Source organism: Lissotriton vulgaris, chromosome 1_1 (assembly GCF_964263255.1).
Source record: "Lissotriton vulgaris chromosome 1_1, aLisVul1.2, whole genome shotgun sequence".
NCBI classification, from domain to species: Eukaryota; Metazoa; Chordata; class Amphibia; order Caudata; family Salamandridae; genus Lissotriton; species Lissotriton vulgaris.
This window is the reverse complement of record NC_141685.1, coordinates 1,440,507,572-1,440,535,313: the sequence shown is the minus strand read 5'-3', so window position 1 is coordinate 1,440,535,313 and position 27,742 is coordinate 1,440,507,572.

Here is a 27,742-nt window from a genome sequence, read left to right as displayed (position 1 = left end):
AGTCCGTGGGAGGGAGGAGCAGCTGGGAGGCGGGGCGGGCTGGAGGTGATGGTTACAAGGCACAACAAACAAAATGGTGGCGAAAGAAAAACAGAAACTGGGCGAGATTAGGGCACAGGGAGGAAAGACGCTATGGGCAGTGGCACCGGTACAAACAGGTAACGATTTTAAAATTACACCCAAAACAACCCGGGCGCTTAGATGGTCAGCGTTCCTAGCTGTAAATGTGATCGGAGATGAGATAATGTGCAAAATTCAAATGCTGCAGCAATAGCAGGCAAACAATGCAGCAATAGCAGGCAAGCGATAGCGCTACAAAACCCAGACACCAAGATCACGATTCAAGCAGTGCGAGGTGCAATGACAATCGGGCAGGGAGCAAGGGGAGCGACCGCTTCTCACGAGGTAAGAGAGGTCACAATGGAGCTGCAAACGGGGCAAGCCTTATCAGTCCGTGGAAGGGAGGAGCAGCTGGGAGGCGGGGGCGGGCTAGAGGTGCTGGTTACAAGGCACAACAAACAAAATGGTGGCGAAAGCAAAACAGAAACTGGGCGAGATTTGGGCACAGGGAGGAAAGACGCTATGGGCAGTGGCACCGGCACAATCAGGTAACGATTTTAAAATTACACCCAAAACGACCTGAGCGCTTAGATGGTCAGCGTTCCTAGCTGTAAATGCGATCGGAGATGAGATAATTTGCAAAATTCAAATGCGGCAGCAATAGCAGGCAAACAATGCAGCAATAGCAGGCAAGCGATAGCGCTACGATACCCAGACACCAAGATCACGATTCAAGCAGTGCGAGGCGCACTGACAATCGGGCAGGGAGCGTGGGGAGCGACCGCTTCTCACGAGGTAAGAGAGGTCACAATGGAGCTGTGGACGGGGCAAGCCTTATCAGTCCATGGGAGGGAGGGGCAGCTGGGAGGCGGGGGCAGGCTGGAGGTGCTGGTTACAAGGCACAACAAACAAAATGGTTGCGAAAGCAAAACAGAAACTGGGCGAGATTTGGGCACAGGGAGGAAAGACGCTATGGGCAGTGGCACCGGCACAAACAGGTAACGATTTTAAAATTACACCCAAAACTACCTGAGCGCTTAGATGGTCAGCGTTCCTAGCTGTAAATGCGATCGGAGATGAGATAATGTGCAAAATTCAAATGCGGCAGCAATAGCAGGCAAACAATGCAGCAATAGCAGGCAAGCGATAGCACTACGATACCAAGACACCAAGATCACGATTCAAGCAGTGCGAGGCGCAATGACAATCGGGCAGGGAGCGTGAGGAGCGACCGCTTCTCACGAGGTAAGAGAGGTCACTATGGAGCTGCGGACGGGGCAAGCCTTATCAGTCCGTGGGAGGGAGGAGCAGCTGGGAGGCGTGGGCGGGCTGGAGGTGCTGGTTACAAGGCACAACAAACATAATGGTGGCGAAAGCAAAACAGAAACTGGGCGAGATTTGGGCACAGGGAGGAAAGACGCTATGGGCAGTGGCACCGGCACAAACAGGTAACGATTTTAAAATTACACCCAAAACAACCTGAGCGCTTAGATGGTCAGCGTTCCTAGCTGTAAATGCGATCGGAGATGAGATAATGTGCAAAATTCAAATGCGCCAGTAATAGCAGGCAAACAATGCAGCAATAGCAGGCAAGCAATAGCGCTACGATACCCAGACACCAAGATCACGATTCAAGCAGTGCGAGGCGCAATGACAATCGGGCAGGGAGCGTGGGGAGCGACCGCTTCTCACGAGGTAAGAGAGGTCACAATGGAGCTGCGGATGGGGCAAGCCTTATCAGTCCATGAGAGGGAGGAGCAGCTGGGAGGCGGGGGCAGGCTGGAGGTGCTGGTTACAAGGTACAACAAACAAAATGGTGGCGAAAGCAAAACAGAAACTGGGCGAGATTTGGGCACAGGGAGGAAAGACGCTATGGGCAGTGGCACCGGCACAAACAGGTAACGATTTTAAATTTACACCCAAAACAACCTGAGCGCTTAGATGGTCAGCGTTCCTAGCTGTAAATGCGATCGGAGATGAGATAATGTGCAAAATTCAAATGCGGCAGCAATAGCAGGCAAACAATGCAGCAATAGCAGGAAAGCGATAGCGCTACGATACCCAGACAACAAGATCACGATTTAAGCAGTGCGAGGCGCAATGACAATCGGGCAGGGAGCATGGGGAGCGACCGCTTCTCACGAGGTAAGAGAGGTCACAATGGAGCTGCGGATGGGGCAAGCCTTATCAGTCCGTGGGAGGGAGGAGCAGCTGGGAGGCGGGGCGGGCTGGAGGTGATGGTTACAAGGCACAACAAACAAAATGGTGGCGAAAGAAAAACAGAAACTGGGCGAGATTAGGGCACAGGGAGGAAAGACGCTATGGGCAGTGGCACCGGCACAAACAGGTAACGATTTTAAAATTACACCCAAAACAACCCGGGCGCTTAGATGGTCAGCGTTCCTAGCTGTAAATGTGATCGGAGATGAGATAATGTGCAAAATTCAAATGCTGCAGCAATAGCAGGCAAACAATGCAGCAATAGCAGGCAAGCGATAGCGCTACGATACCCAGACACCAAGATCACGGTTCAAGCAGTGCGAGGCGCAATGACAATCGGGCAGGGAGCAAGGGGAGCGACCGCTTCTGACGAGGTAACAGAGACTTACCACCTCACCAGATCCAACGTTTCCTTCACCTTTGGACTTCAGCACATTTTTAGCTTTCAAAGAACACCAGAGAGTAAAATCTAGCTGTGCAGGGCTCAATAAGGTGCCTCTGAAGCCATTTTTTTTTCAACAGGGTAAAAATCTCTGAGATGCATGAATCCGGATTTCTAGCCAACAGAGGCCTCACCCACCTAGGAGAATCCTCAGCACTGTATCCTGATCCTTCGGAGTTGAGAACAATTATTGAGTCACAAATGTATTCATACCGCTGAGAAAGTCCCACTTGGTCACTTCTGCAATCCTCTCTTCCTAAGGGCATGCTTCCACACACCTGGTCTGTTTATAGCCAGCCTCCCACTGAGCCCAGTTCACAATGGTCTGATTGGACTGTTTGGAAGCAGGAGTTCTGCTTTCTTCTGCCTTTATCAGTAAGAGAGGTCAATCGCTTTACTTTTTGAGTGTAGCTTCACCTGAAAGGCACCTGTAGAGGTATGCCCAAATCAAACTCTGTAAACTACCCTAAAAAGGGGTGCAAGGAATCTGGAATAACTGGAATGCTTCGCTAAGGCATCCATCATGCTTATTTTCAAACCCAGCAATGATTCATTGCTAAGTTCCCTGTAGAGCCCCTTGTTATTGGTAAACATGGATATGAAGGTTCCAACCAGAATTCTGCCAACAGATTGAGATAAGATATTGCAACACTGTCATAAATTGGCTGTATATTAGGATTGTAATTCACATACCATCTATAATTTGCTTCATCAGCTGTCAAAAGTCGGAGCTGGCCCCGTTGATTTCTGTATGCAGAGAAAGTCTATGATTAGGTGAAATTAAGTTGTCTGTTTAGAACATTGGCAATGTCTGCTTTAGGACAGGATTTTATAAAGAAGGCTGAATGTTTATACCAAGTCATTCAATTCAAATGAATGACTTTTCTGATTACTTTCAGATGCACCTGCCAATGTTGCCTATGGTCCCTTCTCCTGTTCTTAAGGGCTATTGGAAAACGATGGATTTAGGCCCAGATCTCTGTACTGGGGTGAATGTATGACATTGTTCTGCATTCTGTCCATCAACTGTTGTTTTTGCATTGGAAACTAGCAGCAGCCATAAGCCAGTCAGGAACTATCTTGGATATAGCAAAATGTTATTTATTCACACCGTCCTGCCCTGAAACCTTATTGCCTGTCCTTATGTTATTATGACATTATCTTTTTTTCAGGCTATATGGTTAACTGGTAAAGAGAAAGTTTAAGAAACTGGGTTGTTTGTTAAGAGGAGTGACTGCCCACCCTAAAGTATAAACACAATCCTTGTTAAGGTGAACTACAAGAAGTCACTAAATTGACCTGAGCTCAACCCACTGGTTACTATGTCACAGAGGGACAGGCTTAACTCAGAGACAATAAAGGGTGCTAGAGAGGCCACGGCACTCTAGTACAGCTCTGCTAGCCGAGGCTCATAATCTGACTTTTATCTGGCCATCCAGTATGAAGTCAGACCTCTGCAGAAGGGATATTACAGGCAGATAGTAAGGCCAACTTGAACCCCTGCTTTTGCAGCAATCCGCTGGCACTTCTGGACAGATGTGGGGTCAGGAGTGATCTGTGGCATGGATGTTTGGGTGCCGCCTGCAATGTTGTGTGGGCCTAGGCTGGGGAGGGGCATAGCGTTGTCTGTGGGTGCCTGAGTGCTGCTGAGTTACTTCATCAGAGGAGTTCCTGTTTTAATGGCCTTGGAAAGTTTGAGGAGCAAACATTGATGGAGGCTGTGAGGGGGCTGCTGTGGTGGCCCGACCTGACAGGAGGGTAGTGGCGCCTGTTGGGTCCCTGATATGGGAGACCGTGGTGGCTGGAGGTGCCCTGGGCCAGCTGGGAGTCCGTGACTCCCCCGCTGTGCCACATTGCTTCAGTAATGTTGAGGTGGCTCCTGGGCGTGCAGCCAACAGGTGTGGTGCGAAGGCCTGTCAGTTTCTGTCAGGTCCTGTCTAATAGGCCTCTAGCCCCCCATTGAGCCTACAAGTACCTGGTGGTGGGTCATCCCTCGTTGTTTCTTCACAGTGGGGCCCCCTAGGATGAGTCAATGACAATGGAGAGCTCCAGTCAGCCTTACTGGCCTGCTGCACTTTAATTGTCAACTTACCTGCTGCTGTGGGGGGACTCTACCCTGATCATCTTAAGGGCACCCCTACCCCCTCTGGTGGGGACTGAATACCATACATAGTGTGCCCCTCTGCCCCGTGATCTGGAGGGGCACGCTGCACTACCCTGCGCTGCCCTTCTCAGTATTGACTTTCATCGCCATCATCTTGAGATCTTGGTCAAATCTGATTCAGGCTAGTCCCACCTTATATTTGAGGCCAAACATCCCACCCGGCCTGCAGGCGATGACTTGTGGACCTAGACCATGGAATTGCGCTGTCTGCTGAGCCAGGCCCGGTCACTGTCCTACAGGCCATGCAGCAGAGCTTGGCCTCTATCGATGGAAATATAGACTCTCGCAATCTGCGTATGGACCACATGGTAGTGAAATTGAATCAGCAATTTGCCCACATCACGTCAGTGGAACATAGAATCTCTTATGCTGTATATGATTTGAAAGACTGTCCAATAAATGCCTCAAAATGGAGAAAGTCCTGGCCATAATCCAAGCTAAAAGTGACTATTTAGAGGTGCGCTCTCACCAAAACAATTTGTGCATTACAGGGATCCCTGAGTCAACTAACACTGGGAAGTTGGAGCTCTATGTCAAAACTAAGTTAACCTCTGTTTTTCGATCCAACACTTTTGTCCAGCCTGCTGGTTTTAGAGCACACCCTCTGCTCCCTCATGGCGCACCCGCAACCTGGTGCTCCTCCTTGCCCTATCATAATGAAACTATTAAACTATAGAGACAATGATATGGTCTCCTTGCTGGCTCGGGAGAAGAGAGAGATCACCTACCAAGGCAACAAGTTTGCTTCTCCCTAGATTTCACAGTGGCAGTACAGGCGGCCCTCCCTGTCAAGCACCAATTGCACTTACGCTTGCTGTATCGGGCACGCTTTCCCATTGAGCACAGGGATTACAGCACATCTTCCCATCCCCCTAAACCGTGATTAAACACGTTAAATCCATTTCCAAGTGCCGAGTAGAAGCCTCATGCATGGGCACCGCCCACGATGAACAGTGATCATTCACCATATGCGTTGAACTTTATATGCAATTAACTGGCTGAGTTGGACATGTGAGGTCTGAACTGGGGATTCGACTCCCAAGCACTTTTTATTATTCCTCCTACACTCTGCATGCCCACTTCGCTGCCATGGCCCAAAAGATATCATATTCATATTAGTCGTCTCCGGTACCTGAAGGTTGTAGTTAGGACTCCGGCAGCCCCATGCTGGCACACCTGAGAGTTGTTAATGATTAACTTTCCCCTGATTGTTTGGAAACTTTGTATACTTTTCGATTGTTGATGTTTCCTTGAGTCGGAGTATGTTGTTGGCATTATTGGGATAATAATGTGGGTGGTGGGAGGGGTAGGATTGTCTTTTTCATTCTGCCTTTATACTGCTGTAACTTTGATTCCAAATTTTTGAGCTGTATATCATGACTATTGTAATCTAACTTATGTCACTCTACAAAACTATGCTGGAGTCGCCATCCAGAGGTCATACCTCATTCCTGACACGGAATGCATGGGGCCTTAATAATCCATGCAAAACGCGCCAGATACTCACATACTTAGACTGTGATCATATTCAAGTAGCCTTTTTGCAGGAAACTCACCTGACAATTCACACTGACTGCTTACTGGGCGCCGCTAGGCAGCACATAGAATCACATTGTCCAGTTCCTTCTATTCATGGGGGTTGATGATCCTTTCAAAAAGGGGTCCCCTTCTATCTCACACAAACCCAGGTGGAGGATCATGAAAGATAAGTGTTTGTGTCAGTACACTTTGATGCACCCATGTCTGTTTGGTTAATACATATGTCCCCTATGTAGATGACCCCGATTTTTACGCTGTGCTATGAATTCACCTCCACAAGCTCTCAACGACCACTATAATATGAGGAGGGGACCTCAACACTTATCTAGATCCTTTTTTTGATTGGTTGGAGTTCACTGACTGGAATGGAAAACGCTCTGCCAAAGTTATCAGGTCAGTTATGAAAGATTATGGGATGGCTGATCTCTGGAGACACCATCACCTCACGCAACGAAAGGGTACCTTTACCTCCTCTGTCCTTGGATCCTGGTCCCCGTTGGACTATTGGCTGGCCAACCGGGATGTCTGTGTGTGAGTATCTGACATCACTTATCTACCAAAGGGTCTGTTTGATCATGCACCAATGCATCTTTCTTTGCCGATTCCTATCCCTATCCATCCACAGTGTATGTGGCGTTTTTAGGCTACTGCATTTTTACATTCAGAGAAAAAATTCACTCTGCTGTTGTTGATTATTTCTGGGAGAATGTTAGTTCAGTGGATAGTGCAGGCCCAGTTTGGGAGGCATTTAAAGCTATCTTGCACAATTTTCAATTTGGATGAATAGGAAATTGTTATAACTAAACAGCTGTTTTCAAACAGACGCGCTGCTGCCGCCGAGGTCGTGAACTTTTGTTGCTCCGTTCCTCCCTCTGAAGTCGTGACTATCCATCGGCTGCCACTGAAGCTAACTCCTGATACCTGCATGATTCTGTTGTGTATCGGTTTCTTGAACATAATGTATGTATGTATGTATGTATTGGTAATCTTTTATAGCGCGTGTCTGTCACCCAACGGGTATCCTGGCGCTTTGACTGAAAAGATCCTGCTGCGCACCCTACTGATTTAGGAACTAAGAAGAAGCAGTTCTAGGAAAGAGATGTGTCTTTAGGTTTTTCTTGAAAGAGACAAGGTCGTTGGTACTTCTCAATCCTAGCGGAAGAGTGTTCCATAATCTGGCTGCCGTAAAGCTAAAAGATCGGCCGTCCAGCCGTGATCTCAAAACTTTAGGCACCACAGCAAGGTAAGCGGAAGCCGAGCGAAGGGATCTAGACAGAGTATACCAATGAAACATGTTCTGGAGTGGTATTGGGCCTTGTCCGTGGAGGGCCCTGAATACAATACATAAAGATTTAAAATCGATCCGTTGAAGGATCGGTAACCAATGAAGGTCTCTTAATGCCTGGGAAGAGGAGTCGTAACGGCGGCGAGCAAGCGCTAGTTTGGCTGCAAGATTTTGCACCCGTTGCAGTTTTCCTACCAGAGTGGCTGGTGCTCCAAGGAGTAGGGCATTGCAGTAGTCCAGGCGGCTTACGATGATGCTCCTCACCACCTCAGGCCTACTGTCCATGGGAAGCATCGGGAGGACCTTTCTCAACATACGCAGCAGTCCCATGCAAGTACTCACTGTTTTATTGACAGCTGCGTCCAGTTGGAGATTGGACCCAAACATCACTCCCAGGTTGCGGACCGAGGTGGTAGACACAGTCGTGCTTTGGAAGGAAGGAGGCCAGAAATCCGGCAGAAGAGGTCTAGGGACGCGGTCAGTGGTGCAGTGTAAGACTTCTGTCTTAGTGCTGTTAAACTGCAGTGAATTCTGATTCAGCCAGTCCGCAGTTGCGAGCATACAGAGGTGGAAGATGTCAAGTGTCACTGCTTCCTTGCCCTCGAGTGAGAAGACAAGTTGAGTGTCGTCTGCGTAGTTCGTCACTGCTATGCCAAAGGATCTAATCAGTGCAACTAGGGGCCGCAGGTACAGGTTGAAGAGGATAGGGCTGATGGCCGACCCTTGTGGGACACCTTGCGCCACTCTTCTGATGTTAGATTTAAACGGTGGCAATGCCACTACCTGGTGACGATTTCCAAGGTAAGATGTTAACCACTGTAGGGCAAGGCCAGTTACCCCTACTTCCTCTAGCCTGTTAATCAGAATTGCGTGACTGACAGTGTCGAACGCGGCCGACATATCGAGCAGCACTAAAAAGGCTGCTCTTCCTTGGTCGGCTCGCGTCCTAAGGTCATCAAGTACAGTCACCAGCGCTGATTCCGTCCCATGGGCCGGTCTAAACCCAAATTGGACCTCATCCAAACAGGACCCAGTCTCCAGGTGTTTAGACAGATGGTTTGTGACCCACTTTTCCAGAATCTTTATTGGAAAAGGGAGCAGGGAGATGGGTCGATAGTTTGCACGATTTACCGGGTCCAAGGTGGGCTTTTTAAGTAAAGGGGAAACCACGGCAAGTTTCCAGCAATCTGGTACCCGTGCTGAGACCAAGGACTGATCGCAGATGGCAAACAATGGAGAGAAGAGTTCATCCCGGAAGAGCTTCCAATGTTTATGCGGTAATGGGTCTAGAGGTGATCCCGATGACACACTGTTGGCTAGGGAACAGAATTCCTCAAATGTTGGAGAAGGGATACAGTCCAGCTTGGCAATGCTGGAGGTGGAGTCTGTAGTAGATCCAGAGTGCGTTTCCGTGCGACTCTGAGGATTACCGCCAGATGTTACGCCTAGATTAGTCAAAATGGCTGCGATTTTATCCTCAAAAGCCTGTGCCAGTGAGTCACACAGAGACTGAGATGCGATGATGGTGTTAGTCGCACTGGCAGGGCATGACAGGTCCTTTACGATCTTGAATAAGGTCTGTGATTTGTTAACTGCTGCCCGCAGAGACTCTTCCAAAAACCTGGCCTTCGCACATTTGATCTGTGCTTTATAGATGGACAGGGCCTGTTTGTAAAGGTCTCGATCTGAGTCCAGATATTTCTTTCTCCATGTGCGCTCTGCCCGCTTGCATTGGAGTTTAAGTTGATACAACTCCTCGGAAAACCATGGCATCGCCGGTGTGGGCCTGTTTCTTATTTTCCGTAAAGGGGCCAGTAAGTCAAAAGAGGACACAATACTTTGACTAAGCTTTTCGTAGCTCAGATCTACGTTTTCCTCTAAAGTAAAGCCCTCTGAGAGTAAAGAGGGTAGAGGGGACTGGCTCAGGAGTTTCGACCATTGTCTAGTACTTTTAACCCCACCTGAGTTCCTATTTCTCCACTGTCCCGCCTTGGGCGTGAGAGAGAAAAGGACGAACGCATGGTCCGTCCAGCACTGGGGCAAGATATTTCGAACAGTTACATGCTCTGGGTCTGCAAAGATAAGGTCTAGTATGTGGCCCTTTTGGTGGGTATGCGTAAGGACCAACTGCTGCAATTGAATACTCCGACAGGTTTGAGTCAGGTCTGTAAGTGCAGTATCTCCAGAGCCACCCAGCCAGCCAGCCAGAACATAAGCAATTCAGTTGCCCCAAACCTTTGACCTGATAATTGGCAACGTTTCTCTGATACTGGGATCTTTTCGCCAAGCACCACTGACCTCTTTTGGAAGTGTATTGTTTTCCTTCAACCCTTTTTCTTCTCTAGGGTCTTCAATTACAAAATGCATAAATCTTTATCCTGATGATGGTCTTATGAAACGACTTTCCAAAAGACCGAAACGTCGACTACCAAGTCTAATCCTGCTTATGATTTATCAGTTATAATTGATTTCCTTGAATTGATTTGAAATCACTGTGTCACTATCTACCAGCAGCATAGACTTATTTTGTGATATTTGTTTGGAGCATATAAAATACTCCTTCTATGTCTCAAATGCATCTCTTTGTACCCTATTTTAATATTGACTGAATTTACTTTTTTCTAAAGAAAATAATAATCTTTTGAATCAACAACCTGGTCATTTGTATTTTTTCAATTTTTTTCAATTCATTGTGTTAGTGTGGTAACACATTTGATCTGTATTATAAATCATTTCTAGCTACTAATTTAGGATAGTGTGGGTACCCCATTCATCCGGAGTCCCTTCCTTTGCTGAAACTGATCATTTTAAACAAAATCCCTTGCTGGCCTAATCCTTCAATATAACTAAACAGAGACAAGACAGAGGTCCTATTAGTGGGTAATCAAACCCACTTGTGGGGTCCTCATCTATGGCCACCGGCTATAGCTATAATTCCATCACCAGTCCCGGTGGTGAAAAAAAATTGAAAGATGGTTCAATGACAAGTTGTCTATGAGCCATCTGAATAACAAAAGAGCAACCACCTGTTTCGGCATCCTCAAGTGAATATGTAAAGGTTTTGAGTATCTTCCAGCCCCAGCCCAAAGAATTGTTGTCCAGGCACTTGTAATATTTAGATTGGACTACTGCAATGTTCTGTACTTGGGGTAGCCACTTTCTGACTTAAATGGCTGCGGACCATAAACAATGCGGCGGCATGGCTTTTTCTCCATGCACCCAGATTCACTGCATCTGCCAGCTTGTTTTAAACTCTTCACTGGCTGGCAGTTGCACATCGGCAGCAATATAAAGCCTTATGCTATATGCATAAATGCCTCTTACAAACAGTTCCTATGTTCCTGAGACCTCTTATATCATGGTACACACCTAAATACTTGCTCCGCTTTAGTCATCTAAAGGTGGCTGCAGTCCCCAGATTCAAGTGAACCTGCCTAGGAGGATGGACATTTTCATATCTGGGCCCAAAATTGTGGAACACCTTGCCACAATCATTGATAACCTGTAAATCACTCATAGACTTCCTTAAGCTGCTCAATACATGGATGTTTCTATCTTCTCATTAACAGCCTTCTTGGTCTCTCCAATGTGCGTCTAGTGAGGTGCCAGCCCTAGGAAACCTTTGTTAGGTAGCCATGCGCCCTACAAATTGTATAGATATATTAAATGAATAAAGTCACTATTAGGGCGTCCTGTATTGGTGTACAGGCTGGTACACTAAAGACACTGCACACACAATTGCAGAATATAGAGCAAACATTGCACCCTCTTGATCAGGACTATGATTCAAACCCAGATCCTCATACCCTGCCTGCTATACGAGCTTGGATCTCAAATTGTCTTGATACTGCAGCTCAAGAACTGTGATGAGAACCTATGGGGAGGGAGGATGACCACGACGTAGCTTGGCAACTAAATTGAAATTGTTCTGTGCCCAAACGCACACAGTGAAGATCACGCCCCCTGATGGTGCAGATCTTTATATAATTTTAGACATTCTGGCAAGATTTACTGACTTTTATTCACACCTCTATGGTGTGCATAGTATCACCACTATAGATGACATGGTGGACTATATAGATGATATTGCCCTAGTGTTATTGGCTGGTCAGCTTGAATTCCAATCCAAACCTATCACAATAGATGACATTAAAGGGGCTACAGCTGCCCTGCCCACTGGTAAATCAACAGGTCTAGACAGCCTGAATGAGTTTTATAAAGAGTTTGCCTCTTTCCTTGTACCACATAATGCGATGAATGTGAAGCCTATAATAATCAAATCCCTTCACCAACCCTTCAGGAACACAATAAAGCACTGGAATATTGCGAGTCATATCACCCCTCTCTCTAATTGATAGGGATGTTAGAATTTTAGACAAAATCATAGCAACAAGGCTGCAGCTTCTTCTTCCTAGTTTGGTGCTGCCCGATCAATTTGGTGTTGTGCCTGCGTGCTCCACCTATGTACCATATTTGCCCTGCTACATTAATTGAACCTCTCCTTGGAGGCAGCGGCTACCCTACTTGATGCCACTAAGGCCTTTGACTCCATCGAGTGGGAATACATGTTTGTCTGTATAGGAATTCCACCTGTGTTCCTGCAGTGGATTTACTTGCTATACAAGACACTCACTGTTAGAGTTTGGATCAGTAGTTCCATGTCAGCTGGGTTGGGTATCCATAGAAGCACATGTCAGGGATGCACCCTGTCCCCATTCTTATTCACTGGAATCTTTAGCATGCCTGCTCCATCAACGACATGTGGCTTCTGCTCTACAGTTCGGGTTTGGACCTTTGGGCATATCCTGTGTGAAACACCCAGGGATATATTAGCTTTGGCACCTATTCAGGCATGACTATTAATCGGTCCAAGTCAATTATCTTACCTCTGACTCTGGCCACCATACCACATGCCTCAAAGTTTCCATTGTTGTGGTGTTCTGATTAAATGTTTAGAGGTCTGGATACAAAGTGGTCCCACCCTGGTGCTCCATCATAACCATGTGCAGAGGTGGTCTAGACTTCCTTAATCATTGGCAGACACAGTGGCTGTAATGAAAATGGTGATTCTGCCCAAATTCCTCTACCTTTTTCTCAATATTTCTATCAACCTTATATCTCACATTTTTTAAAGCAGAGAATTCACTTAAACTTTATCTGGCCCAGAAATAAACCCAGGATATGATGGGAGATACTTATGTTGTCTTATGTTCAAGGGTGTTTCAGTGCCTCAGACATAGAACTTTATGATATGTGTGTGGAGGCGCATTGCGTACATTACATATATCTTCCCCACCATTATATTGTGCATCTTGCAATTGAGCATGATGACGCCAGGTAGATCCTGCTTAAAGCTATTCTATTATATCGATGTATCTATATTGCTCGCAACAAATTCAACTAAAAGCACTACACCTCTTGTGTTTGGACCCTGCTGTGGATGCGCACCGGTAAAGAGCACTTTTATTCTCCAGCACTTTCACTATCATTCCACCCAGACATATAAGCTATACAGGAACCACAAGCCTTGGAAATACTTGACCAGGCAGATTTAAAGACCATGGAAGACATTTACCCTGGGGGGGAATATATTGGGCGGACCAGTTTATCTCATACGGAACACCATACCCTGTTATTTACCTTTACATACTTTCAGCTTCAAGCTGTGCTATGAGATTTATTCCCAAATTTTAAAGAAGAACACCCTGCCCTTCAGGCACTATACATTTTGCTGACTATCCCTACATGCAAGGTACTTACTACTAAATTATATAACACGATGCAAATAGATAGGCAGCCAGCCCCTGTGCTACTTGATACACCATTGAGGCCTGAGTGACTTATAATTCTGCAGTAATCAAACTAGAATGCTTACAAATAGCATCTGTTACCATGCATGCCAAAGCGATGTGTGGCTTAACAACGCAGTCAATACCACCATTGTATCATTACCAAAAGTTCCATTACAATGCAAGTCACTGCAATGACTTTATTTAGGGAAATGCTGGACTCTGGAATAGTTTAAATTACTATTCCAACTCCAGTCGGTGTATCAGTAGGGAAGGTTTGGACTTAAAATCCAACATCAGTTTAACACTGCATTCCCTAATGCAATTTGTTGTAATGACTTGCATTGTAATGGAACTTGTGATAAAGTTGCAGTTGTTTTACTGACTGGGTTGTAAAGGCACTATTTTGTAATGCCTGCATTGTAATAGAAGTTTCCCGTATGCTTAAAACTAATTGTAATTTACATATAATTCAATCAAGTACAGTTTAATATATTTAATGACACTAAAACTACCAAAATCCAAAAAGGGCATTTGGAGATTGAATTTTTAAATGTTCAAATAAAAATAATGACAAAAAGCGTTAATCTCCAACTGCAGTCAATTGGTCATAGTAAACTGGAATGCAAGACACAGAAATCAAGTTTGACCTAATTTGAACTTTAACAGTTCAACTTAGGGCCTGGTTATGAGTGGGTAGTTAATTTCTTACCCTGCATAAACTCCTTTTTGCGCAGGGGTCGGAAATACAATTTGAGTGTTATTTATCACAGCCTATAAATATTGCATGCATTAAATACATCAACATTCATTACACTTTGTCAGGTCAAACATGCCAAAATCTAAGAGGGAAAAAGAATATGATTTACCTTATCATGCAGATTTTGGTGCATTGAACATCAAAATCTGCACAGAATTCCCCAGAAACTCATAACAGGTGCTTTACAACACACTGTATAAATAATGCAACGGTTGGTATTTTTATTTATTAGGTGCAATAAATAGCACATATTCCCCTAATCAAGCCAATAGTCTCGGAAATGAAAGTAAAAACATTCAGTTGGGATGGCACCAGCCTGTAGCTGAGTACGGCTCCATGTGATTGGAGAGCCATTGGACGAGGCCTCAGGGAACTGTTGTTTTTTGGCAGCAAAGCTCAGTGTGAGAACTTTCAACTTCATGCCCCAAAGTGTCCCTCACCAGCCGGATACTTTGGGCACATTGGCATAACAAAATATTTTTGTTCATAATTTGCTACTTTTTTGGAGTTCTGATTCCTCCAGTGTGGCAAGGATTTAGGCTGTAGACTAAGAGGGCTCCACAAGGTCATACATTGTCTACACAAGGTCCTATTGATGATGAGTTGCAGTCACGTCAAAAGCTCAGAGCAGTGAAAACCTGAATCTTGAGCCCAGCAGCAATGCACCTTTGTCAATTGGCTTAGCAGGTTTTTCCAAGTCCCCCCAAAGTCTTTAGAGTGAAAAGGTTCTACTTCGGAGAAGTACACCCAGACAAGGATTCCTTGACCTCAGGAACAGCACTTGGAGGGTCACTCCTGCAGAGGTCAACAGCAGGGTCCAGGGTCCGTCGCAGGTCCAGTTGGAATTTGTCAACTGGAAAGCTTCAGGAACGGCCGCTTTAGCTTGTTGTGTCCCTGCATCTAAAATAGGAAGTCAGCTTTATGACCCTTTAGGTCCAGTTCTTCAGGGCTCTCCTTAGGTCATGGAGAGCAGTAGTTTCAGTACTCTTCTGATGTCCTTCAGGTCCACAAGTGTTTCCAGGTGGGTAATGGGGATGCAAGCTTGCCAGTAGGGGTGACTCCTGGCTCCCCCTAACTGATGGGGTAAAGTTTCCAGGGGTTACTCTACCCTCATTTACAGCTCTTCCTGTGTGTCTAACTGTAAACAGTCTTTCAATTACTGTCCTCCTTTGGGTTGGGATCAACATTTTTAATAAAATCAGATTGCTATGACCCTCACCAATGGCTGTGATCTCCTGAACTTGACACATATCATAACCCTTTTATAGAGCCAGAGAAAAGAGACAGGAGTATGTACTCTTCCCTGCCTTTTCGCCTTGCCCTTGAATGACTGTCCATATCCACTCACCAACATTAAGGGTTACAGGGAAATCCCATCCTGGCCAGAGAGCTGAAAGCAGTACTCTTTGCCAAGAACTTCTTCCTGAGTCTGTCCAAATAGCGACCACTGTAGCTCACCCCAAGACCCTGATCTCACAATTGTCTACCTTTCCAAGTCCCAGCATCAGGTGGGGAAAATGCTAAGCCATGCCACTGATGCGCACTTCTACCATTCACGTGAAAACCAACCAACCCAAAATATTTTGGTAAACTAATGGACTCTTTAACGTCATGGAAGATAACTTAAATGCAATAGTGATGACAATTCGGCACAAAAAGAAAAGATGGACAGCCCTTAATCTCTCCCTCTGGGGTAAGACGATAGTCATTCAAATGAATGTGGCTCCTCGGATAACCTACATGACTGTAATGCTACTCATATTGCTCCTGAAAATTATACTTTCAGACCTCTCTCAAATAGTTCAATTATTTCTCTTGGGGAGAAAATTGATGTTATATGTTATCATGGAGTAGGGGCAGTCTCAGACTGTCACATCTGGAATTCTATCAGCTATTGTACCAATTGATCCCTGTGTTACGTTTTTCACGCTACTCTAAACAGCCAAAGTAGTTCTCCATGATAACTCACTGCTAGGTATAGTGGGTGACTTGAGCATGTCATATTCAACAGATGAGCAGACCCTCAATTTTCACCCAGTGTTGTGCGCCTCTGTTTACACACATTGTTTATTGAAAATAGACAATTTGTTCCATTAGAAAGCACCACTCTAGGACAAAGTTAAAATCCAAATTGATAACTGAGAGCCCCACTGGAAAGAATTTAACAAAAAAAGGGATGCAAAGAATAGATCAACTATTGTCAGGGACAAGCTAGTAGAAGTACACACAGCTCATCACCTCACATTGCACCAATCCTGGAATTACCGCAAGCTAATACACTGTCTAGCTACTACCCCGGGTCCATAGCCTATCATTCTACCACAATTCCCTCTGCAGTTCTACCTACAGATGTAAGGAACCTATAAAATGGTGGTCGTGCGATTTTCCAAAATACTTATTGACGCGGCCCACTAGTCCTCAGTCCAGGCTCAATTAAAGGAGTGGTGGTCCTATAGACTGCATGCAGAGTGCATGCATGGATGAGGACTGGGCAGATTGTTTTCTATACCATGACAAATGCCCTTGGGAGACCTGACTTTACCTGGAATACCACAAAATACAACACCAATGGCATTGGTCCCCATATCAATTAAAGCAATCAATAATCACAGGAAACTCTTTGTGCTGGCGATGCCACTTGGTAGACAGCCATATAGCCCACGTAATATGGTACTGCCAGAAGCTCAGTCGATACTAGACTTCTATCTGGAAGGAAATGAAACAACAGTCAAGGATTGTAGGGGAATTGGGAGTCTTGGTAGTAATTCTGAAAGATTTCTAGCAGTACCCACAAATCACCACACAACCCAGGCAATGGTTTGTCACAGCATAACAGTTGCTAAGCTTTGCATTCTCCGATGCCAGAAGATTGACACTGTTCCCACGGTTGAATTGTGTTTGCTGGTGTTTCAAATTGCCTACTATGAAAAACTCATATACAATCTAGAAGACCGATTACCCAGTTTCTATATACTATGGCACAAATTCCTCACCCACAATTGAGCTTTACTCTTAATGGTGAGATGATCCCAATTGCTTGTCAGTCTGACTGACATTCTCTAACACTAATAGGGAGTGAGAGTCCTTCCGCATTCCAGCCACCAAACCCATCTGTCACTGTTACTGCTTAATGACTTCATTCTATTCTGGACGTGCGGTGATGGGGTGTCAGGTTGGGTGGTACTCCAAACAATCATAAACACATATGCACTGATGCTTGATTAATGTTGACTCCTCATTTTCCCAATTAAATCGGGTTGTACTTAATAATTGGATGCCCAATTCCAGGGCTGTCCTAGAGGACTTCACAAGACAGTTTAGAGAACTCCCTGCAATTGTTTTTCTAGCAGAAGCCACTGCGACCAGGCAGTGAGTCTTCCTCTGACCCCTTCCCTTGAGCGCCAGGTTAAGCTGGTCTCTTACAGATATTACTGACCCTGGTGGAATTTTCTACACGCCGGGTTGAATTTTCAACATAACTTGTTGTCGTCGCGGCCCATGGATTAGGTTAGTAATACCACTATGTTCCCCCCAGACTCCACTGAGTCTCCCAGCGCCTTAGTAATTTAGAATTTTCTATCCCTAGGTTGCCCTACCCTGTCCTGAAGAAGACTCACAGCTGAGGTACAAATCACCCTTCTTGCGTTAGTCGAGACACAACGTCGACGCTCTACTCCCACACGAGACCTGTACCATCCTTCACCCAGCACATCTTCTGATGCTGCATTATTGCATATGAATTGTATATAAGAATTGTATTGTATAAATGTTACTTTTTGGACAGGTCTCACTGGACTGGTCTGTGTTACCAAGCTGCTTTTGAAATTATTTGAATTGTGTATTCCTCCAACCAGTCACTGTCACTTGCACTTACCTATCACAAACACACTTATCCCGTCTTTTCCCGTTTGCAACCTTTTATGAATATCTAAATTGTGATTTGGATTCTATATATAGAATAAAAAGACTTTACTTTGGTGAAAACTGTTTTTGGCACACTTGGTTTAAATTCATTGTATGTGATTGAATATACTGTTGGAACATAGTGTCTCGGCAGAGGGTATTAGCATACCAGTGTTGAAGATGTACGCAACACACACTAGATACATTCTGAATTTATTTTACATCTAAAGAAATCACAGACCAATTTTCTTTCATTCCCGAATCATAGAGTCAAACACAAATGCATTTGCCTTCACAAAATTTCTTGTTTACCTTCTCTTTAGGACATGTACACTGTAAAGTTGAAAAATCAATACAGAATCTACATTAAAAAAATAACAGCAATTTCAGACATGTGGGACTGCTGACCCCAGCAGGCCACCATTCATGTGACTAACCAAGTTTTGTGGGTCTCAAATAGCGACCAACCTCATGCTTATTAATTAAGTATGTTGAACTGCAGCCCACTATGAATCAGCATTTAATGAAGCACCGTATTACGACATAGGTTGGTTACCAAAATACCAATGCCTTCAGTACATATACCGAGCCCACGTTAGTAGATTTCTAATAAGTAATCACAAAATGCAAATCACTATTTGATGCAATTTACAATTTCTTATTAGAAACACTTGTTCAACAGGCCCCAAAATTCCTGTATTGTTTATGCATATGTAACTTCATCTGTGTTAGCCTATGTAACTCCTTTACCTGAGCTGTACATATATTGACCCTGAAATAGGCAAAAATCCAATAACTTTTCTATTAGACCAGTTACCCGAATGTATCCATCAACAGGTGGGTGTTATCTTTAAATGAATAAAGAATCAATTGAGTTTTGCATTTTTGCACATTATAAAGTAGAAGAACAATAGAAAAATATCCTGTGGCAGCACATTGTGAAACAATACAATTTTAAATTGCATGTTACAAATTAAGCAAAATAATTTTCTTCACATATGTACTCTTTACCTACATTCTGCGTACGTGCTCAGAAGTCATGTACTCAGACAGTTGGTTTACTGAAGTAGCAGTAATGGCAACTTAGGTGTCACCTGAACAGCTGACTTAATTTGGAAAGTGATGATCATCTGGAATTCATATCTATCTCCAATTTTTATGTGTGACAAGAATAAATATTGAAAACATACTGATGGAAGATTCCATATAAAGATAACTATCAGCTGACACATTTCACATGGAGAGATATCCATTGGATATTATCAAGGCATGTGATGATTCAAACGTTTGAAGTAAACAATGGTTTTTGTCTCTCTCATTTTTGATGGTCCATTCAAGTACTGCTTCATGTCTATGTGGACTTTTGCTTACACAACAAGAATGACAGAACAAGAGAAATGAATAGCTGCTCAGAATCGTAAATCAATATTCATGATCAACAACCTAGACAATATTTAGCATACTTGGCAGCGGTAGCCAGCACAGATCGGAGGTAGGGGGTGAAAGAAGTGGGAATTAAAAAATGAAGGAAAAAGGAAAATCTTATCGTCTTGCTACTTCTCTCCTCTGTAGTTCCTCACTCGGAAATCACACAAAGGCTCCCAGTCAGCCAATCACAACACTGCCTTAGCAGCACTGTGATTGGTCTGAGCGCTGTGGTTCGGTGCTCAGATGCTGACTGGAAGCCTGGGCAGGTTCTCCATGCATGCCTTAATGCAGCCTGCAAAGAGAACATGCGAAGCGCGCATGACTATTTGGCCAGCTCGAGAGGGCCTGTCAAACATTCATTGCACTACCACTCCTCCCCTGCCCTGCTCTGTGAACAGAGCAGTCCATCCATACTGCCAGAAGTAGGACAACATAAATTGATAATACCAGGATATATTATAATTTTATTTTCCCTTTATTTCACTGCTAAAACGCAGTGGGGTGAAGCTTCTCCACCTTAGCTGAGGAGTCACCACTGATACTTGGAGTGTTCAAGAATATGTAAAAATACCTGTCCTTTAAATAGGAGTGAAATGTTGCTCAGGTACCATTAGCTGATATTCAGCAACAACCCACCAATAATGGGCAAAGCAAACATAAAATGTAAATAACTAAAAGTTATAGCCATTTTATGTTTTGGCTTTCTCGCACTGCAGGAAAGCAGTGAGACGGCACTCCTCCGCCCCAGTGGAGGAGCCGCCCCTGCTTTTTCTTGAGCTTCTACCTGATACACTTACAGAATGTATCAGGGGGAAACTGCAAAAGTGTGATCATTATTAAATAACTTGTAATTAGGATCCCAGCGCAAGCACATGTTTACACTGGGACAAGCATAATGAGGGCCCATGTCTGTGACAGCAGAATTTGCAGAGAGGAAGATCGTCCACAGTTGATTGGAGGACCATGTTTATGGGCGTATCAAGGGTCTGCCAGAGTATATGCTGATTTTTGCGTTCCTCCAGTGGTTTCCGTTGACATCCAACACGTGTATGAGCAGGAGTCACTGACCTCAATATGTGTGACTCCTCCTCACATTGTCAGTCTGTGACATATGAAGCTGTGGTAGTAAAAGTAAAATTGGCCGTGACATCATTGGAAGTTGTCATTGCTAAAAAGTAATTCTATATCCCTTTGGTCACACTACAACCTATATTGACAGCAATCACAGTTTGATGGGTCGGTGAGAGTGGTGTATGCATCAAATGTATTTCAGTGACAGCAGCAGAAAGAATATGGAAATGTTCAGAGTCAGAGCCCACGGATTCGCCATTCTATTCAGTTGATATCTGAACATTTGCTAATTATTTTGGAATTAAGTCAAAATGGCTTAAAATAATGTTAATCTCACCACATGTGTATTTTTTAAGAGAGAGTAGAGGCATGATCACTTGATACCCGTTTTAAATTTCAAGTGTATTGTATTATTTTAAAAACATTCCAAATACACCAACTATATAATACTTGAAGCAAGTGAAACACACTTTGAGAAACAGTTTACTTGGTGACATTCTTTTGCTGTCACTTTTTTTTAAACTTATTGAAAACAGTTTGCAACTGAGCTTTGTATCTGATACACAGACGGTGTCATCGCACAGCAGATTTACAAAAAATTATGTAAAACTGTGTTGTGCAAGAAAAAGTTGTGCTGCGTTATGCAACTTTTTTGAACTAGGGAAGTGCCTTATAACAAAGCGTAGCACTGTGAGGAAAAGCTATGCATGGTAGTGCGAGGAGCCATGACACAATTCCTCCTTGAATGCCACATACCAGACCTGCATGCTGCACGGCAGTGTTGCGTAACCCTAAATGCTTTTGCGTCACTTCCCCTTTCAAAACAATGCTAATCTCATTCAACGTTTCTGCACTTTCACCAGGCAAAGCAGAAAGATGCTACTATACAGGAGATTTGCAGGATGGTAGCAGAAAGAAAAAGGTGAATTTCACTGAAGGAAATTGATATTTTGATTTCTGAGGTGACAAAATAAAAGAAGTATTGTATGTCACCTCCGGATTACCATTATCCAACAAGCATTTGCAATGCAATAGGTCTCGCCTTTACAAAATTCTGGTAAATGCCACACCTATTGAATTGCAAATGCTTGTTTGTAAAAGGGCCCTTACAGTGCTTTCACTTTCATGTCAGCTGGACCCTTTCCTTAGATGAGTCGTGTCTAAAGAAAGGGGCACAGCCGCCATTAAACTGAAAGCCTGGTATGGGGCTCTTTTACAAAAAGAAGGTTTGTTTCTCAACCTACGGGAAATTCCTACTTACTGCACTTTCAGAAACACCTAAAAGCCTTCCTGTTTTAAACATCCGCTGTTCTGACTCCCCGCTATTGAAATGTTCAGCGCCTAGATGCCCCAGGGTGATGTGTGCGCTATAAAAGAACTCCTAACATAACATAACATAACATAACATAACAACTTGACAGACAAAGGCATTTTGTTGTAAAATTGTCCCTTCTGTGGGTTCAATTTAATGGTGCTCGCACCCCTTTCCTTAGACGCGCCTCGTCAAAAGAATGGGCCGCATCCACCATTAAAGTGGAAGTGCGGCATGAAGCAGTTTAAATATACTAAAAAAAACACAAATAAACCAAAGACACGGCTGCCATTGTATGAGTGTGACATGTTATAAAAAAATTAAATCAAAGCCATGCGTGTCTTGCCTACAGTAGCAGGCAAGAGAAAACTATTTGCAAAAATAGTGCACGTAGGCTGCAATTAAAGCCTACATTATAACAGCACATGTAACAGGAGGTGTCCTAATCGGAGGTTACAAAATGAGACAAGACGGTACTAAGGAGGGACTACTAAGCCTATTGGCCAATAAAAAGGTACAGTTTCCAAAGGACAATGACACAAGCCAATGACAAAAATGGGCGGAGCTTCAATTCCATGCCTGAATACAGCATGCCTCTCAGAGCAGTGCATGCGCTGCCCATACTCGACCTCAAAAGGAAGACTTATGGAGAGGGATAGCTGATGTGGCTCATCATGTTTTGCATTTCTACATTAATCTAGCTTAATAGACAATTATTTTATGAACACAGCCATTTTCAACACCTGTATTGTAAATCAGAATGTATTCACCCTGTGCTCCACCTTGAGTTGAAAAAGATTTTATTTAAACTTACATGAACATGAACACATTGAAAAATGATTGACAACATTTTAATGTTTATCAAATGTTATAGAGTTTTAAGATGAGTCAATGTATATACATTGTTTCCATATTACACAATGCAACATACTTGTAAGATCATTTAATGGTGCCAGGAATATGGTACTGTATCAGTATTTTGTAATCTATTACGATTTTGTGTTGTTTTCATCTTCCTGCTCACTTAGGGCCTGATTATGTTAGTGGTGAGACTGCCACCGACAGCCTGTCAGTGACGGTCCCACCACCATTGGTGACTGAATCCCTGCCTGCCACATTAAGATGGCGAGAGGTGTGTTGGCATTTGGAAAAACCAACCCCCCACACAGCCTACGTGCTCCTTGAGCCCACCAGTGTGGCAGAGGGTGTTCTAAGCCCTACAATGGTGGCGGTGCCTGGAGTCGGCAGCACCACTGCAATACAAAGTATAGGCGTTGCCACCACTGTGGTGGGAGTAGCATTGTAATGCCTATGTCATGACAGCCGAAAGCCTGTCGGTGGTCCCGATTCTTCCGCCCGCCATCCTAATCAGCTCCTTAGTTAATAATAATGAAATTGATATCACAAAATTTTGAAATAGGAAATATACAAAGACATCATTCTGCATGAAGTTCATGGTAATTCTGTCATCAGTCTTAAATTGAGAATTGACCTTCAAATACTGTATGTGAAGACAGCATTATTTTGGGACAATACAATCCCATCAAACATTTCTTACCTAGAAGGAAGTGTCACTTTGATGCTGTTGCATGTGAAACACTCTGTGCAGTTGGACACTGCTATTTAGGCAGCAGTGCAGGTGTGCTACCCTTGAAAACATGTTTATCTTCTCTCATTTTTTATCAGCATAATAAATGTTGCGATAATGCCACTGTATTTAGTCCCACACATAGCATCACTAGTTACATCTAATATATGTAAGAAAACACTACTTTGCAATCCAATAGTTTGACAAGATAAACATTACTCCAACTCTAACCATACCACTGCAGCCTAGCTGGTGCTATATTAGAACTGAAGCTACACCTGTCAAAAATATTTGTTTACTATGAAAAACTTCCTCTAAATAATTAATAAATGACTCCTATATAGGTCATGTAGCTCACAGATGAAGGTGCATTATATTCCAAATTAGGTCAAGTAGGAAGTCAACGATAACATGTAATTACAATGATTAACACCTAGAATTTATTTTCCCTGTAGGACATCTGGCTGATGCATTGAAAATGACTAGGATGCTGTATTGAATGTACTTTCTCAATAGTATGCCTACGGACCAACTACACAAAACATAAAAACACTGGGGCATATTACCAACAACTAGCGATAATTATCGCTATGTTGGTTTAGCGGCGATTTTTTTATCGCCGAGCTGCAGCGATTTTTATCGCTTAGGAACCTTGCTATTATCAAGGTATATCTCCTAAGCGATAAAAATCGGCCGAAATGCATGAATATCGCTGAAAAGGCAGCGATATTCATGCATTACCAAGCTAATGCTCCTAGCCATGTTATCCACCTCCCATTGGATAACATGGCTAAGAACTGCTCAGGGGCAGGTGTTAGATTTTGGAGATATTTGTGCTTAGCGCGAATATCTCCAAAAGTTGGTAATAGGAGATAGCGATGTTAGCAACTGTTTCCCACTTTGCATGTCATTAGTGATAAATATCACTGTCGCTGTCTCCTACGAGCTGTCGCTAACTGGTGTTAGCGACAGCTAGGTAATAGGGAGATAATTTTATCTCCGCTTTCTTGGCTTTTAAAGCCAAAAAAGCGGGGATAAACCCCCTTGATAATATCAGTCACTATTTTCAATATGCATTTAAAAAAATAACCAAATGTTGAACTCTACTTTGTGATAGGTATGAATGTAACTGTTTTTAATGCATTTAACTTTTCTATGCCTGAAACTTCTTGAGGATAATTTACATTAGTTTTCCAACGGTCAACCGGCAGAGGATTTGTCTGGATTTGGTGTGTTAACTGCTCTCAGAAAAGAGAAAATAGAGTATAGCGCTGGTTTACTTTCTCATGCAGGAAGACCAGTTGGCCTATGGGCAGGCACGTTTTTTTTTTACAAAGGGGCCCTCCCCTCTCACAAGCACATTTCTGCTGTCACCTGAACAGGGGCCTTCCTTTCTAATCACACTCATGCAGCCAAATAAACTAGTCGGGTTAAAGCTGTTCATGAGCAGCCTCTCCACAGAGGTGAGGCTGCTCATTACCCTAGTCGTACTTATATGTAGGCACACAGGCTCAGCACAAGGGTTGAAGTGTTTCGATGTTTTTGATTTAGTGATTGATGGCCACTCTGGTATTGTTAGCAGTAAGAAGCACAGTAACTGATGGCTAAGTGGGTGCAGTTAACCTTTGAACTCTTAGGTCTATTAATTATGTATGGTCCAGAAGTCACCCCCACCCAAACAATCTAGTGTCTTTCAAAAAGGTGGCACACCAACACACCTTTTATTTCATAAAAAAATCAGGAGCTGTGGAACTACCGAAAACAACTGCACCTACTGTTTCAGACATGTTAGTAGACATGGTGGACTGGACCTAGAACAGCACTCCAAGGAATATTTGCAATGGCTTCATGTATATTAGCATTTTAAATTTAAAAAATATAATTTTGAAATAGTATACCATTTAGTTTACAAGTTATCTAATTTCAATGTATGTAGTTATCTAGTCATGGGGCCATAAATCTGGTAGCGCAGCTGGGTCTTGAAATTGCATGGGCACATTGTAAGGCCAGTGGGTAAGTGTCCAGATGTCTGACATGGGGAGCGCATGATCACTGCGTGTAGTAAGCATGCTGAGTTCTGATTGGCTGAGTGTTCCTCACTTAGGGGTCCATTAGGATGGCGGACGGATCGCCACCGCCATGCAGGCGGTGGCAATCCGTCCGCCATCCCTGCCCATCCACTACCTTTCTTCCCCCTGCCATATTACGATGGCGGGGGGGACCGTGGCGGAGTGGAAGACCGTCCGCCGCTTTTACGCCGCGGTCGGCTTGCGACCGCCGCGGAAAAGGCCTGATATGGTGGCGGAAAGGTATACGGTCTTTGCTCTGGGAGCCCATTACGGACCCCCGGGGTGAAGGGGGGTACACATCGGGGTACCTATGGTACCCCCCAGCATTTCAATGTACACCATGACAGGCACCGCGCGGTGCCTGTCATGTTGTGCATTGAAATGTACAACGTGCATTTTTTGCATTGCGGCGGCCGTTGCTTCAAGCACCGTCCGCCGCAATGTAAAAAATGCGGGATGTACCCGCCACTGTGGCGGGTGCATCCTAATTGGGGGAACGGTTCCTCCGCCCTTGTGGCGGACGGTACCGGCCCCGGACAGGATGGCGGACGGACTTTGTCCATCCACCATCCTAATGTACCTCTTAGTGTGGCCTTGCGCGTTTATCTAAGGGTTATGTGTCACTCCACCTGTGATCTGTCAATCAGTTGCTTCAGGCCTAGGTTCAAGGGCCTGCCTGACCAAATATTTTTGACTTCGTTTTTATGGGGAGGTCATATCGGGTGATTCAACAACAGAGATGCAAGTTCGTTATTATATGTACCTATACCATGGCATACATCGACATCATATTTTTCAATATTAGGTTTAAAGCATTTTATTAAGACAAAAACATAGGGAGAGGGAACAGGAGGTTAGAGTTACATACATCATAGCAAAGAAATGAGCTGATATCAAGAGTGCGACGGTGGACAGGCCGCTGTGAAAAAGGAAGCAACAGTAAGCGAAAAAGGCTCAATATAAGCAATACCTCCATTCTGAGCATGATCAACACCATCAGTCTGAGCATTGAAAATAATAAGCAGCAACACACAGAAACCCAACCCGCCATTCCCTAGAATCCTCCCCCAAACACCCCAACACCCCCCACCGCCCCCGTCCAATGTACCGCTAAAAACACTACCTGCTCCCCGCCGCACCCCACCCCTCCAGGAACCCAGCCCCTCTACCCCCCTAGTCAGCTGGAACCACCAGTGGCGTCAACCTTAGGAGCCTGAGGTACCTCGGACAGGTGAGTTCCCTAAATTCAGTAGTTAATAGTGCCCGAAAGGGTTGCCACAGCTCGTCAAATTGGTCTATCTCCCCTGCCACCGTGAGTGACAATTTTTCCATACCTAGCACATGCCAAAGCCTGTGCAACCAGCCAGTGACGGAGGGGACCGTGGTGGTGCGCCAGTGGATGAGGATGTTCTGAACCGCTGAGCCCAGCGCAATCGCAATTTGCCTGCCCCTACGGGACTTCAGCGGGTACATCAGGCCATTAGGAAGGCCCAGTAATACATACGCCGGAAAGCGCGGCAACTCAATTTCTTAAGTCTGGCAATCGCGGAAATCACCTCCTCAACGCGGATATCGCGCTCAAGATATTCCGCCTGAGCGGAGTCAAGCGCCGGAAGGGCCACGGATTCCAGATAGTCCGCGGTTCCCCGCGGCAAGGAGGGCTCCCCGGTATACAGCGCCTCATAGAAACCACAGAAGGCTTCCGCCACCTCCGCGTCGCCCGAGACAGTCTCCCCATCCGCTCCCAAGAGCTCCTTCACTACATTCCGCTGTTGCACGACTCGTAGCCTATGCGCCAAAAGCTTGCCACACCTATCCCCCCCTGTGTAGAATGCATGCTTTAAACGTAACGCTGCGTATTCCGCTCTGTCCATGTCCAGTGCCGACAGTAACTTCCTGGCAGCCTTCAACTGCCTCCAGACCCTCGGAGCACCCGTACAGTGGTGGACCTGTTCAAGCTCCCTGACCTGGGAAGTCAGCTCCTCCCTCTTTCGTTGCCGCTCCCTGTTGTCTGCCGAGGAGATAGAGATAAAGTCCCCCCTGAGGACTGCCTTCAGCGCCGCCCACTGTGTCGCCAACGAGGTGTCCGAGTTACTATTGTGTGCCTGGTAG